Genomic DNA, 14,202 nt, shown 5'->3' with positions numbered 1-14,202 from the left:
GAGATCACTTTATCTTGCACAAACACAAATAAGATGCTTATATGACACACTGGCTTCTTGATACTCCACACTTAGACTGTGAAGCAAATAAATTTGAAGAAACATGCAAAGTTTACACCACGATTATTCGTATTTAGAAATGTAGTAAATCTTTCTAAATAATAAAGCAATTTAAAATAGTTCTTTAGAATACTAACTCATAGGACATAGAATAAACCCTTATGTATATCAAGTCACAAGTAGACTGAACTTGTCAGTGAATGATGAAAAAGTTGTTACATTTCTTGTTCTTGCTCATCCAAATTTTACAGGCTTTTACTTATTCCATGGGGCTTCCTAGACAAAGATACTAGAGTATCATAGAAGGGGGAGGGGGAAGACTGTGTTTCAGATTTCTTTCTTTTGACTCTTTTATTTTTATTCATTCATTTATTTAGTAAATACTTATTACATGTGCCTAATCAGATTCTTGGGATATATCAGTGAAAGAGATGTAAATATTCCTCCTCTTATGAAGCATATATTCCAGCAGGGAAGACAGAAAATAAAGGATAAAAAACAATGAACAAGTCAACTCTACAGTAGAGTACAGTGTTTATGTCCTATTACAAATATAATAGAAAAATGGGGAACCTGGGTGGCTCAGTCAGTTGAGTGTCCCACTCCTGATTTCAGCTCAGGTCATGATCCCAGGGTCATGGGATCGAGCACTGTAATGGGCTCTGTACTAAGTGTGGGGTCTGCTTAAGATTCTCTCTTTCTCTGCCCCTCTGCTCCACTTGCTCTCTCTCTCTCTCACTCTCTCTCAAAATAAATAAAAGGCAGAAAAAAAGAGTATCAAGAATATATCTGCACAAAAAGCACAGTTGTAGAATTAAATAAGAGGAAAAGTGGCCTCACTGTGGAGGTGACATCTGAGCAATCACTTGAAAATTGCCATGTGGCTATCTAGAGAAGAGCACTGCAGGAAAACAGACTGCATAGTATAAAAGCCCTACAATGGGTCCTTTCCTATAATGTGACCAAGAGACAAATATGACTAGAGTGTAGGTAAAGGGAAGAAGGAGTAAAACAACCAGCAATATGACTTGGCTAGGTAGAGGGAAGCAAGGAGAAGAAGTAAGGAATCATAGGTAATCTTAATGGCTTTGGATAAAATGATGACAGTTGGAATCAAAAAGTGATGTGATCTGACTTAATATTTTGTTGACAATAGGTTGTTAATGGCCTAATGTAGAAGCAGGGCTGGTAGTTATCAGGTCACTGTGGAAATGCAGGCAGGAGATGATGAGCATTATACCAAGTTGGTAACATTGGATGGGATAAGAAGCAGTTACGTTCTGGATATGTTTTGAAGGCAAAAGCAATAGGATTTGGCATGGGGTATGAGGAAAAAAGAGAGAACACCAAGCTTTTATCCTGAGGAACAGGAAGGATAGATAACAACTAAAACAGGGAGGGCTGAGCCTACCTGGTGAGGGAAGGTCTGGACCCTGATAGATAGGTATTTTGAGTTGGAGATATCAACAGAACACTGGTATACATACTATTCTTTTGAGATATGTTTGGACAAGAAATACACATATGATGGTATTAAAAGTCACGGGAAGATATGAACTCACCAAGAGAGGGAGGACACTAATAGAAAAGAACCATTGATGGAGCTCTCATACTTACCAATATTAGAAAGCCAGGAAGAAAGGAAATAAGTTATAAAAGGGAACAATGAGTTGGCAGAAGTGTGTGGAGTACTGGAAGCCAAGTAAAGAAAGAATTTTGAAGAGTGGGAAGAAATTAACTGTGTAACCATACGAAATACTGATAGTTCAAGTACAGTGAAAACTGAGGATTAACCATTATATTTAGCAACATGGGGCTGGGCAATGATTTGTAACTTTGAGAAGAGCAAAATCGGAGGAGTGGTGGGGGCAAAAACAAGAGGATGGTAGAAGAGGAATTGAAGATAAGAAGTGAAGTTAACCCATCCAGGAGTCTCGTTGCAAAGGAAATTTTAAAAAAATGAAGCGGTAGCTAGAGGAGAAAGTACAGTTAAAAGGCAGCTTGTTTTTGAAATGAGAGAAAAAATAGAGAGGAATGTTTGTGCATTAATAGAAATGATCTAATAGAATAGAGAGTGAGATTTGATGATGCAGAAGAGATGTATTAATTAAAGTCATTATCATGCTAACAATTAAGCAAAGCTCTCTTGTAAATCACTTAGGAAAAAAAATAACTTATTCATTCTTCACAATATTATAAAGTTAGTATTATTATTATCCTTATTTTTAAAAGATGTGAAAATTGAGACACAGGGGATAACTAAGTTAGGTCACACAAATAGTGGCATATTTTGATCCAGACAGTCTAGGTATAGGGTCCATGGTGATACTGGATGTTCTATGCTATCTCTTGAGGGGAGAATTGACAGAATAATGCTCGTGAGTAGGCTAGAGTGAATATACGTTCTAGTGCACAAAAGGGGAATTAGTGTTTACTGTTGGACTGAAATAGAGACTATGTTGGAAGGTGTTAATATTGATGTTACTATCAGGTTAAGTGTAATGTGAAAGTGGGAGTTTTGGAAGTCTCTTTTCCTCTGTCTCTTCAGAAACAGTCTTGAAACTATCACTACTATTTATGCCTTTCTTCCAGACAACAAATTGTGTTTATTCTTCATTGCTCTGAGGAATAATGCACACCATGAGCACTGTATGGAATCTTAGTAGGAGAATGCTAGAAAGTACTTGTTATTTGGTTGGGTGATTTGGGGAGGTTAAAGAAAGCAGAAATTTAATTTTGATATAAAAGAATAGACATAATCCTATTAACAGGTATCTTAATAAATCTTATCTACAGGGAGAGCTAGATGATTTTGAGCATCTTCTTATGTGCTTGTCATCAGTATATCTTCTTCTGTTAAATGAATGTTGAAATTATTGGCCATTTTTTACTAAATTGTTTGTCTTGCTGGGTTGTAAGAGTTCCTTATATATTTTAGAGACAAGTCCCTTTTCAGATAAATGCTTTACAAATATTTACGTCCAGTCTGTAGACTGCCTTCTCATTTTCAAATGTCACTGCCTTCGAAGGTAGAGGAAAGTGCCATAAACCAAGGAATATTGGCAGACACTGGAAAAAGAAAAAGACAAGGAAAAAATTCCTCTTCTAGAGCCCTGGAGGGAGAACACTGACAACACCTTGATTTAGGCACAGTGAAACCCAATTGGTACTTCTGGCCTCCAGGACTGTAAGGGAATATATTGTATTTTTTAAGTCATCAAGTTTGTGATAACTTGTTACTGTACCTATAAGAAACTACTACAGAGCCTTTACCGAAAAGAGATTTACTATATCAGTGAGAGTTTATGTCTGGACTCTATTCTTTTCTATTTTATCAATTAACCTATTTTTATGTTAATATAAAACGTGCCTCTTGATTATTGTAGCTTTAAAATAACTCTTGAAATTAAGACATGGCAAACAGAAGTCAAAGGCCAGACTGAAGAAAACAAAAAGCACGCAGACAAACAACACCCTCAGATAGTAAAAGCAGCCCCACAGGAGAATAGAGTTCTCATACATAAGTTTGAAAACATCTATGATTAACATGGCAAGGAATTAAATATGATGAAAAATTTTACCCTATACAAGAAATAAAAGGTTTTAGAACTGAAACACAATAACTAAAATAAGATACTCAATGAATTGGCACACATAGTTGAAGACAGAGTTAATTAACTAAAACAGCTGTTCAGACTAAATATAGAGAGTAAATTACAAAAACACAATAAAAGTGGAAAATTCAAAAAAGAGTGATTCAGAAGTACTGGAGGTTAAAAGAGTGTAAAAACACTATGCAAAGTGTAAATGCTAGGAAATTTTCAAAACTGACTAAAGACATTAAGCCATGTATTATGTAAGTTTTATAAATCCCATGTTGGATAAATAGAAATTAAAACATATGTACACATTTAAGAATGCAGCTAATGAAAAACCAGTGAGAAAGAAAAAAAAAATCATAGAAAGCTGCATGGGAAAAAAGTCATTATCTCTAAAGGAGCAACAGAAAAACTAACAGATTTTTCCAGATCCAAGAAGTCTAAATAAAATGTAATGAAATCTCTAAGGGTATGGGGTAGAATAAGCCTCTAACATAGAATTCTCTTCTAAAATATTATTTAAAAATGAATGTATCATAAATATTCAAAGAAAAACTGAGAGAATTCATCACCCATAGATTTGTACTGAAGAGACTGCTAGTAAGTGTTTCTTATGCACAAGAAAAGTGGGCCTGGATGGAAGCTAAGAGAGACACAGAGGAATCAGGGCCAATGGAAAAATATGCACAATATGAATAATAATTTTTAAAAATTGGTGCAGCTATATCAATATTATTTAAAAAGTTATGGGGAAACTGGGTTTCTCGGTTGAACGTCTAACTCGATTTCAGCTCAGGTTATGAAACCAGGGTCATGGGATTGAGCCCCATGTCATACTCTGCATTGAGCATGGAGCCTTCTTCAGATTCTCTATCTCCCTCTGGCCCTCTCCCACACTCTCACTCTGTCTCTAAATAAATAAATAATAAAATGTGGTTTTTAATGTTTATTTTTTTAATTAATTTTTTTTTTATTTTTCATATTTGAGAGAGAGCAAAAGCAGGGGAGAGACAAAGAGACAAAGACAGAATCTGAAGTAGGCTCCAGGCTCTGAGCTGTTAGCACAGAGCCTGACGCAGGGCTCAAACTCACGAGCAGTGAGATCATGACCCGAGCTCAAGTCAGACGCCTAACCGACTGAGCCATCCAGGCACCCCTATTTATTTATTTCTGAGAGAGAAAGAGAGAATGGGGGAGAGGCAGAGGGGTAGGGAGGGAGAGAGAATCCCAAGCAGTTTCTGCGCTGTTAGTGCGGAGCCCAACGTGGGGCTCGATCTCATGAACTGTGAGATCATGACCTGAGCTGAAATCAAGAGTCAAATTCTTAACCAACTGAGCCACCCAGGCACCCCCCAAAATAAAAATTTTAAAAACAAGATACCCTGGCAAGAGATAAAGAAGGTATACAGGAAATGGCTAATCCAGCAGGCCTAGGGTGCACAAACCTTGCATACTCTAAAGAAATTTCTTTTGAAAAACATTTTTCCAAGGAAAAGTTTGTCTTCAGAATGAGCCGTTGGACAGCTCCCAGGATCTATCCTGAGACTTTGTAATATTGCCCCTGATAAGAGTATTTTTGTATGCTTTATTAAGGAGTTCATTTGTGATGACCACTGGGTGTTATGTAGAAATGTTGAATCACTATACGGTGCACCTGAAACTAATATTACACTGTATGTTAACTAACTGGAATTTAAAATTAAAAACTTTAATGCTCAACGTCGCTCCTTATCAGGGAAATACAAATCAAAACCACACTCAGATATCACCTCACGCCAGTCAGAGTGGCCAAAATGAACAAATCAGGAGACTATAGATGCTGGAGAGGATGTGGAGAAACGGGAACCTTCTTGCACTGTTGGTGGGAATGCAAACTGGTGCAACCACTCTGGAAAGCAGTGTGGAGGTTCCTCAGAAAATTAAAAATAGACCTACCCTATGACCCAGCAATAGCACTGCTAGGAATTTACCCAAGGGATACAGGAGTACTGATGCACAGGGGCACTTGTACCCTAATGTTTATAGCAGCACTCTCAACAATAGCCAAATTATGGAAAGAGCCTAAATGTCCATCAACTGATGAATGGATAAAGAAATTGTGGTTTATATACACAGTGGAGTACTACAGGGCAATGAGAAAGAATGAAATATGGCCCTTTGTAGCAACGTGGATGGAACTGGAGAGTGTAATGCTAAGTGAAATAAGCCATACAGAGAAAGACAGATACCATATGTTTTCACTCTTATGTGGATCCTGAGAAACTTAACAGAAACCCACGGGGGAGGGGAAGGAAAAAAAAAAAAAAGAGGTTAGAGTGGGAGAGAGCCAAAGCATAAGAGACTCTTAAAAACTGAGAACAAACTGAGGGTTGATGGGGGGTGGGAGGGAGGGGGGGGTGGGGGATGGGTATTGAGGAGGGCACCTTTTGGGATGAGCACTGGGTGTTGTATGGAAACCAATTTGACAATAAATTTCATATATTAAAAAAAATAAAAATAAAATTGTAATCCACAAAAAATAAAAATAAAAATAAAAATAAAAAATAAAATTAAAAACTTTAAAAAAGGATTATTTTTGTGTGTCTGAAGCCTTGGGACAGACAGCATGACTAGATACGTTTATCCTGACAATGTGACTTATGGTGAATGCTTATTTTTGCTTTGGGGAACTGGGGCCAGAGTAACTGAAGTCAGTTACATGGGTGCTTCATGTCCACATGACTGACCCTTAATAAAACTCTGAACACCAAAGCTCTGGTGAGCAGTTTCTTTGATTCACAATATTTCACACGTGTTACACATCACTTATGAGAGGTTTAAGCATGTCTTATGTGACTCCATTGAAAAGAAACAGTTGGAAGCTTGCACCTGATTTTTCTTAGACTTTGCCACATGTGTCCTTTCCCTTTGCTGATTTTGATCTGTATCCTTTCACCATAGACAAAACCATAACTAAGGACAACAATTTTTTCCAAGTCCTGTGAGTCTTAGTGAATGATCAAGGCTGAGGGTGGTCTTGGGTATCCTAATACAGACTCCACCCTAAATTAAGTATGCTGTTTCTTCCTAATCAGTAACTTCCTAAACAATACTTCCTAACAGTAACGAATGGACCCTGTATGTTTAGGAATTAAATTTACATTGTAAATTAGTCACCCAAAAGATTAGTCTTTGTGCATGTTTTTCATATATCTCTTATGAAGTTCTAGCACAAACATCCTTTATTTGACAGAAAAAATACATGGCATCACCAATTAATTCTATCACACATTTAAGGATGAAATATTACCAATTTTAAGGAAACTTTGAAAACATGCAAAAGGTGATGCTTTTTAACCCATATTATAAAACCAAAATAGCCAAGATTCCTAAGCAAGATAAGGACATTACAAAAAGGGGAAAAAATAAGAATCCTATACATTTCATAAATACAAATACTAAATCCAGATATACCTAAATGAGGACATTTGACATTACTATATTATCTTTACATTACATTTACAATGCTTGTTTTCATGTGAATATCAAATAATGGAAATCACCACATTTAGAAAATACAGAAAAACTATGAATATGTCTCAATAGACATACAGAAAGGCATGTGATGGAATTCAACATCTAAACATCCATTCATGTACTACAAAGCTGTAATCATCAAGACACTATGGTACTGGCACAAGAACAGACACTCAGATCAATGGAACAGAAGAGAGAACACAGAAATGGATCCACAAACGTATGGCCAACTAATCTTTGACAAAGCAGGAAAGAATATTCAATGGAATCAAGACAGTCTCTTCAGCAAGTGGTGCTGGGAAAACTGGACAGTGACATGCAGAAGAATTAACCTGGATCATTTTCTTACACCATACACAAAAATAAACTCAAAATGGACGAAAGACCTAAATGTAAGACAGGAAGCCATCAAAATCCTCGAGGAGAAAGCAGGCAAAAACCTCTTCGATCTTGGCTGCAGCAACTCCTTACTCAACACGTCTCCAGAGGCAAGGGAAACAAAAGCAAAAATGAACTACTGGGACTTCATCAAAATAAAAAGCTTGTGCGCAGCAAAGGAAACAATCATCAAAACTAAAAGGCAACTGAGAGAATGGGAGAAGATATTTGCAAATGACATATCAGATAAAGGGTTAGTATCCAAAATCTATAAAGAACCTATCAAACTCAACTCCCAAAAAACAAATAATTCAGTGAAGAAATGGGCAAAAGACATGAATAGACACTTCTCCAAAGAAGACATCCATACAGCCAACCAACACATGAAAAAATGCTCAACCTCACTCATCATCAGGGAAATAAAAATCAAAACCACAATGAGATAATCACCTTACACCTGTCAGAATGGCTAACATTAACAACTCAGGGAACAACAGATGTTGCCGAGGATGCGGAGAAAGAGGATCTCTTTTGCACTATTGGTGGGAATGCAGGCTGGTGCAGCCACTCTGGAAAACAGTATGGAGGTTCCTCAAAAAACTAAAAATAGAACTACCCTACCATCCTACTAGGCATTTATCCATGGGATACAGGTGTACTGTTTCAAAGGGACACATGCACCCCATGTTTATAACCAAAGTCTGGCAAAAGCCCAAATGTCCATCGATGGATGAATGGATAAAGAAGATGTGGTATATATGTACAATGGAGTATTACTCGGCAATCAAAAAGAATGAAATCTTGCCATTTGCAACTACGTGGATGAAATTGGAGGGTATTATGCTAAGTGAAATTAGTCAGAGAAAGACAAAAACCATATGACTTCACTCATATGAGGACTTTACGAGACAAAACAGATGAACATAAGGGAAGGGAAACAAAAATAATATAAAAACAGGGAGGAGTACAAAACAGAAGAGACTCATAAATATGGAGAACAAACTGAGGGTTACTGGAGGGGTTGTGGGAGGGTGGATGGGCTAAATGGGTAAGTGGCACTAAGGAATCTACTCCTGAAATCATTGTTGCACTATATGCTAACTAATTTGGATGTAAATTAAAAAAAAAAAAAAACCACATCCATTCATGAATAAGCTAGAAAGTTAGGAAGAGGAAAGTTACTAAAAATAATTGAATTATGTTTGAAATGAGTGAATTTTATGATATGTGAAATATACTTCAGCATGATTTATCTTAAAAAGAAAAATATATAAATCTAGGAATATAAGAAGACTTTCTTAATATAATAAAAAGTATTTTTTTAAACCTACAACAATCACACTAATGATAAAATATTGGGAGTTGGTATTGCCACAATAATGCTTCAAAACATGCCCCTCCCCAAGCTGTCATCTTAAAGAACAGCTATTTATTGATATTTGAACAATAAATCAATATTTATTTATTGTGGATCACCTAGGGGTTGACAAATCTAAGGTGAGCTCAAATGAGTTTGTCTCCATTCTGGGATTTTGTCTAGGTCTTTTCAACATGACTGTATCCTTCAATACCAGGAAGCTGCCTGAAGCGTGTTTTTCTCAGTACAAGAGGGCAGGTTCCACTGAGAAGTCTCTTTAATTTTTTTTTAATTTTTTAACGTTTATTTATTTTTGAGACAGAGAGAGACAGAGCATGAACGGGGGAGGGGCAGAGAGAGAGGGAGACACAGAATCGGAAGCAGGCTCCAGGCTCTGAGCGGTCAGCACAGAGCCCGACGCAGGGCTCAAACTCACAGACCGTGAGATCATGACCTGAGCCGAAGTCGGACACTTAACCGACTGAGCCACGCAGGAGCCCGAATTTTTTTTTTTAATTTGAGAGAGAGAGAGGGAGTGGGGGAGAGGGGCAGAGGGAGAGAGAAAATCTTGAGCAGACTCCATGCTAGGCATGGTGTCTGACACAGGGCTTTATCCCATGACCCTGAGACCATGACCTGAGCTAAAATCAAGAGTCAGACATTCAACAAACTGAGCCATTCAGGTGCCCCTGAGGAAGCTCTTTTAAAGTTTGTGCTTGTGTCACATCTACTAGTGTTGCAATTCATAGGAGCAGAAAAGTATAATCAATCCATAGTGGGAAGAGAGTAAATCTTTGCTTAAAAAACCCCCAACGGGGCGCCTGGGTGGCGCAGTCGGTTAAGCGTCCGACTTCAGCCAGGTCACGATCTCGCGGTCCGTGAGTTCGAGCCCCGCGTCGGGCTCTGGGCTGATGGCTCGGAGCCTGGAGCCTGTTTCCGATTCTGTGTCTCCCTCTCTCTCTGCCCCTCCCCTGTTCATGCTCTGTCTCTCTCTGTCCCAAAAATAAATTAAAAACGTTGAAAAAAAAATTAAAAAAAAAAAAACCCCAAACTTGGGGCGCCTGGGTGGCTCAGTCAGTTAAGCGGCCGACTTCGGCTCAGGTCATGATCTCGCAGTCCGTGAGTTCGAGCCCCGCGTCGGGCTCTGTGCTGACCGCTCAGAGCCTGGAGCCTGTTTCAGATTCTGTGTCTCCCTCTCTCTGACCCTCCCCCATTCATGCTCTGTCTCTCTCTGTCTCAAAAATAAATAAACGTTAAAAAAAAATTTTTTTTGAAAAAAAAAAAAAAAACCCAAACTTATACCAGCAGCATTATTCATAAGAGCCAAAATATGGACACAATCCAAGGATCTATTAACAGATAAACGGATCAACAAAATGTGGTATATACATACAATGGAATATGATTCAGCCTTTTAAAAGAAGAAAACTCTGACATATGCTACAACATGCATGAACCCTTAGGACAATAGGTTAAGTGAAATAAACTGGTCAAAAAAAGACAAATACTACATGATTCCACTTATATCAGGTACCTAGAGTTTCTTCTCTTTAAGTAGGTCAAATTCACAGAGACAAAAAGGGCTGGGTTGTCAAGGGCTGGGGGTAGGAGGCAATGGGAGTTATCATTTAATGAGTACAGAGTTTTAGTTTTGTGAGATTAAAAGAGTTCTGGAGATGGATAGTTATGATAGTTTCACAACAATATAAATGTACCTAATACTACTGAACTGGTTAAAATGATAAATTTTATGTTATGCATATTTTACAATTAAAAAATCCCAAACTATTACAATCCATCTTGCTACTTCTATCCAGTTTTGTACTACAGGTTTTTGCAAATAGACAAGAAACACAGATTAAAACCATACAGATAAGAAGGGAAGAAATAACTGTTATGATTAATAATAGATTATATTATTATGATTTGTTTATGCAGAAAGTCCAAAAGAATCTATAAATGTTAGAATTAAAATGGGTCTTGGAAGACTGTTAAATCAAAGGGTCAGTATACAAAAATCAAGTGAATACTAGCCACAAGGAAGATAAAAGTATAAAATACACCATTAAAAATAGCATTAATAAACATCAAATACCTAGGAATACAGCTGATGAAAGATATTCAAGATTTCTATACAGAAAATTATTAAGTGAGGGAAAAGTATAAAAGATCTAAATAATTGAATGGATAAATTATTTTTATGCATTGAAAGCCTCGTTATTTAAAGATGTCAATTCTCCCCAAAATCATTTATAAATTCAGCGCAATCTCCCCCAAATGCTAATAGTGCTTATGTTTGTGTGTTGGTGTATGTGTGTATATACATATATTTGTAAGTGGACAATATGATTCTACAACTTACCTAGAAAAGCCAAGCACTTAAAAAGAAAAACACTCTCAAATAAGAACAAGGTTAGAAGAACCACCATATTATTCATCAAAATTTGCTATAAAAGTGCAGTAATTAAGACTGTGGTACAATCAAGAAAAGAAATGAATAGAACAAAACAGAGCATTTAGAAACATACCCAAATCCATATGTACTCTTACTCTTCTTCTACAATAATGAGGGTACTATAGAGAAGTGGGAGAAGAACAATTTTTTCAGATAAGTGGCACTGGTTAATTTGGGATCCACACAGGAAAAATGAAACTTTGCTCCTACTTCATAGCACAAAAATCAATCACAGGTGAATTATAAATATGAATGTAAGAGGTAAAACACACAGCCTTTAGAAGTTAACACTGGATAATATTTTCATGACCTTAGTGTAGTAAACTATTTCTTATACAGGATACAAGAAGCACTAACCGAAATTAAAAAAGAATATTGATAAATTAGAATATGTCAAAATTTAGAATTTCTTGTGACTAAAGTATTCAACAAGAGAATGAAAAGGCAAGAAGGTTGGGGTGCTTGGGTGGCTCAGCTGGTTAAGCATCCAACTCTTGATTTTGGTTCGGGTCATAATTTCACGGTTTATGAGATCAAGCCCTGTGTCAGGCTCTGTGCTGAGAGTGCAGGGTCTGCTTGTGATTCTCTCCCTCTCTCTCTGCCCCTGCTCTGCTCTTGTGCATGTGTGTGCTCTCTCTCTCTCAAAATAAATAAACTTTTTTTAAAAACAAAAAAAGGAAAAGCAAGAAGGTTTTTTAGCATAAATATTACTGGCAAAGGGTTTATACAAAAATTATAGCAAATTCCTTCAAATCAATATGAAAAAGGCAGATAACCCAATGAAAAAAAAATAGACAAGAAAAGTGAATATAAACCTTCTAAAACAGTATAAACAAGTGGCTACAAATTTTATGGAAAGATTCTCAACCCCTAAGTTACAAAGTCTACTCTGATCAACAACAGCTATGTAGTTACTGATGGACAGTCTAATTCATGAGACATAGCAGACTTTCCTCAGCATCAAAACCTCAAGAAAAGATACAGGACAGCAACACAACATGCACAGTAACAGCATACAAAAATTATAACTTCCAGGTGTAACTGTTAAGTTCCCACTCCCCATTTGGGTGGCATGTAGTCAAGGGAGAAAAACAACTTGGCTTGAACCACCTGTAAAGGTGTCATTTCTAAATACAGGCTATCCGTATAGCCCCCTTCCGGACTATGTAACTAACTGCCATTTTCCAGTTTACCTGTACCTCATCAATTATGTGTCACTTGCTGGTAATTAACTACTCAATGAACAATCTTAACAGTGAGGTGTGGATGACTGGATTGGTACCTAACATTTAAATTAGATACTATACACTACTATAAATTTATTGAGTTCATGTTGCAAGGAAGGCTCAATGGCTGGTCAAATCCTTGAGCTATCTTTGAGGAAAGCTGCTAGAGGAAAGGCTGCTAACCTCGTGTTCCATGAGTCATTAGGAAATGTAATTTAAAACTATGACATACTGTTACTAACTCTTTACAGAGGTGATTAAAAGTGTTGGAAAGGATAGAGAACTAGCACTGTCATAAACTACCAGTGGGAATTTAAATATGCACAAGCATTCTGGAAAACTGGCAATGCCCACTAAAATTGCCTATGATACTTCATTTCTACTCTTAAAATACATTATCCAAAACAAAAAATGCATACCTAGGTGTATGCAGGCATGGAGGAAATGGTACAGATCTGGCATTAGAGGGACAGAGGGGAAAAACAAAAAGACACTGGCCGTCATACTACCATCCTGTTACTTATATGCATGTAGTTAAATAACCAAGATATTCTGGATAGTTCTTTTACAACTGAAATTCTTTGGTGCTCACTCAATGTCCAAAGACAGAAAAGCATAACTGATCTCTACTCATTTCCAGATAATCAGCATCTTACTGGAGGAAAGAAAAATATTTTAATTGTAATTTTTCCTTCCCGACTCCTCTTTTTTCTTATATATAAAGTCTGTTTTTGCATTTATTGGAAGAAATCAATCTATTGTTTTTTCTTGCCTACAAGTAAATCTCATGTACATAATCACATATGCTTGACTTATTTGCTGGCATAAACCAACAGACATATACAGGAGGCAAAACTGAATGTTGGTGTTAGAAGTCGGGAGAGTTGCTTCTGTGTCGGAGACCAGAATTTATAATTGGGAAGGAACACATGGGAGGTCTATTCGTGGTAATAATGTTTTATTTTATTTTATTTTTTATTTTTTTTAACGTTTATTTATTTTTGAGACAGAGAGATACAGAGCATGAACGGGGGAGGGGCAGAGAGAGAGGGAGACACAGAATCAGAAGCAGGCTCCAGGCTCTGAGCCATCAGCCCAGAGCCCGACGCAGGGCTCGAACTCACAGACGGCGAGATCGTGACCTGAGTCAAAGTCGGACACTTAAGCAACTGAGCCACCCAGGTGCCCCAATAATGTTTTATTTTTTAACCTAAGCAAGCATTATGAGTGTGTCCATGTAGTGATAACTTGTGGAACTGTACATGCTTTACTATCTGTATGCACATAATTTTTAAAATTATCAAGAAAGAATACTTTAAAAGACCAAGGAACTCCGTGAATGTATCTATCCAGACATCTTAGAATGTTTAAAAATTCAAAATGTGTTTATCTTTTCAAAATGTGTTATTTACATAATTCCTGCTCTTGCTAGAGAAAATTGCCTCATTTACTAAATATGAAGGCAGATTTTGACATGCCTAATTCTACTATTAAAGGTAACACTGACTATTACAGGGACACTTAAAATGTGTTTTCAAAACAGGTGAAAAAAAACACTTTCTTAATTAAAGCAATAATGATTTGAGATAAGTGTAAAATAATTGGATTTAC

This window comes from Neofelis nebulosa, chromosome 7, assembly GCF_028018385.1.
Source record: "Neofelis nebulosa isolate mNeoNeb1 chromosome 7, mNeoNeb1.pri, whole genome shotgun sequence".
NCBI classification, from domain to species: domain Eukaryota; kingdom Metazoa; phylum Chordata; class Mammalia; order Carnivora; family Felidae; genus Neofelis; species Neofelis nebulosa.
This window is presented reverse-complemented; position numbering follows the sequence as displayed.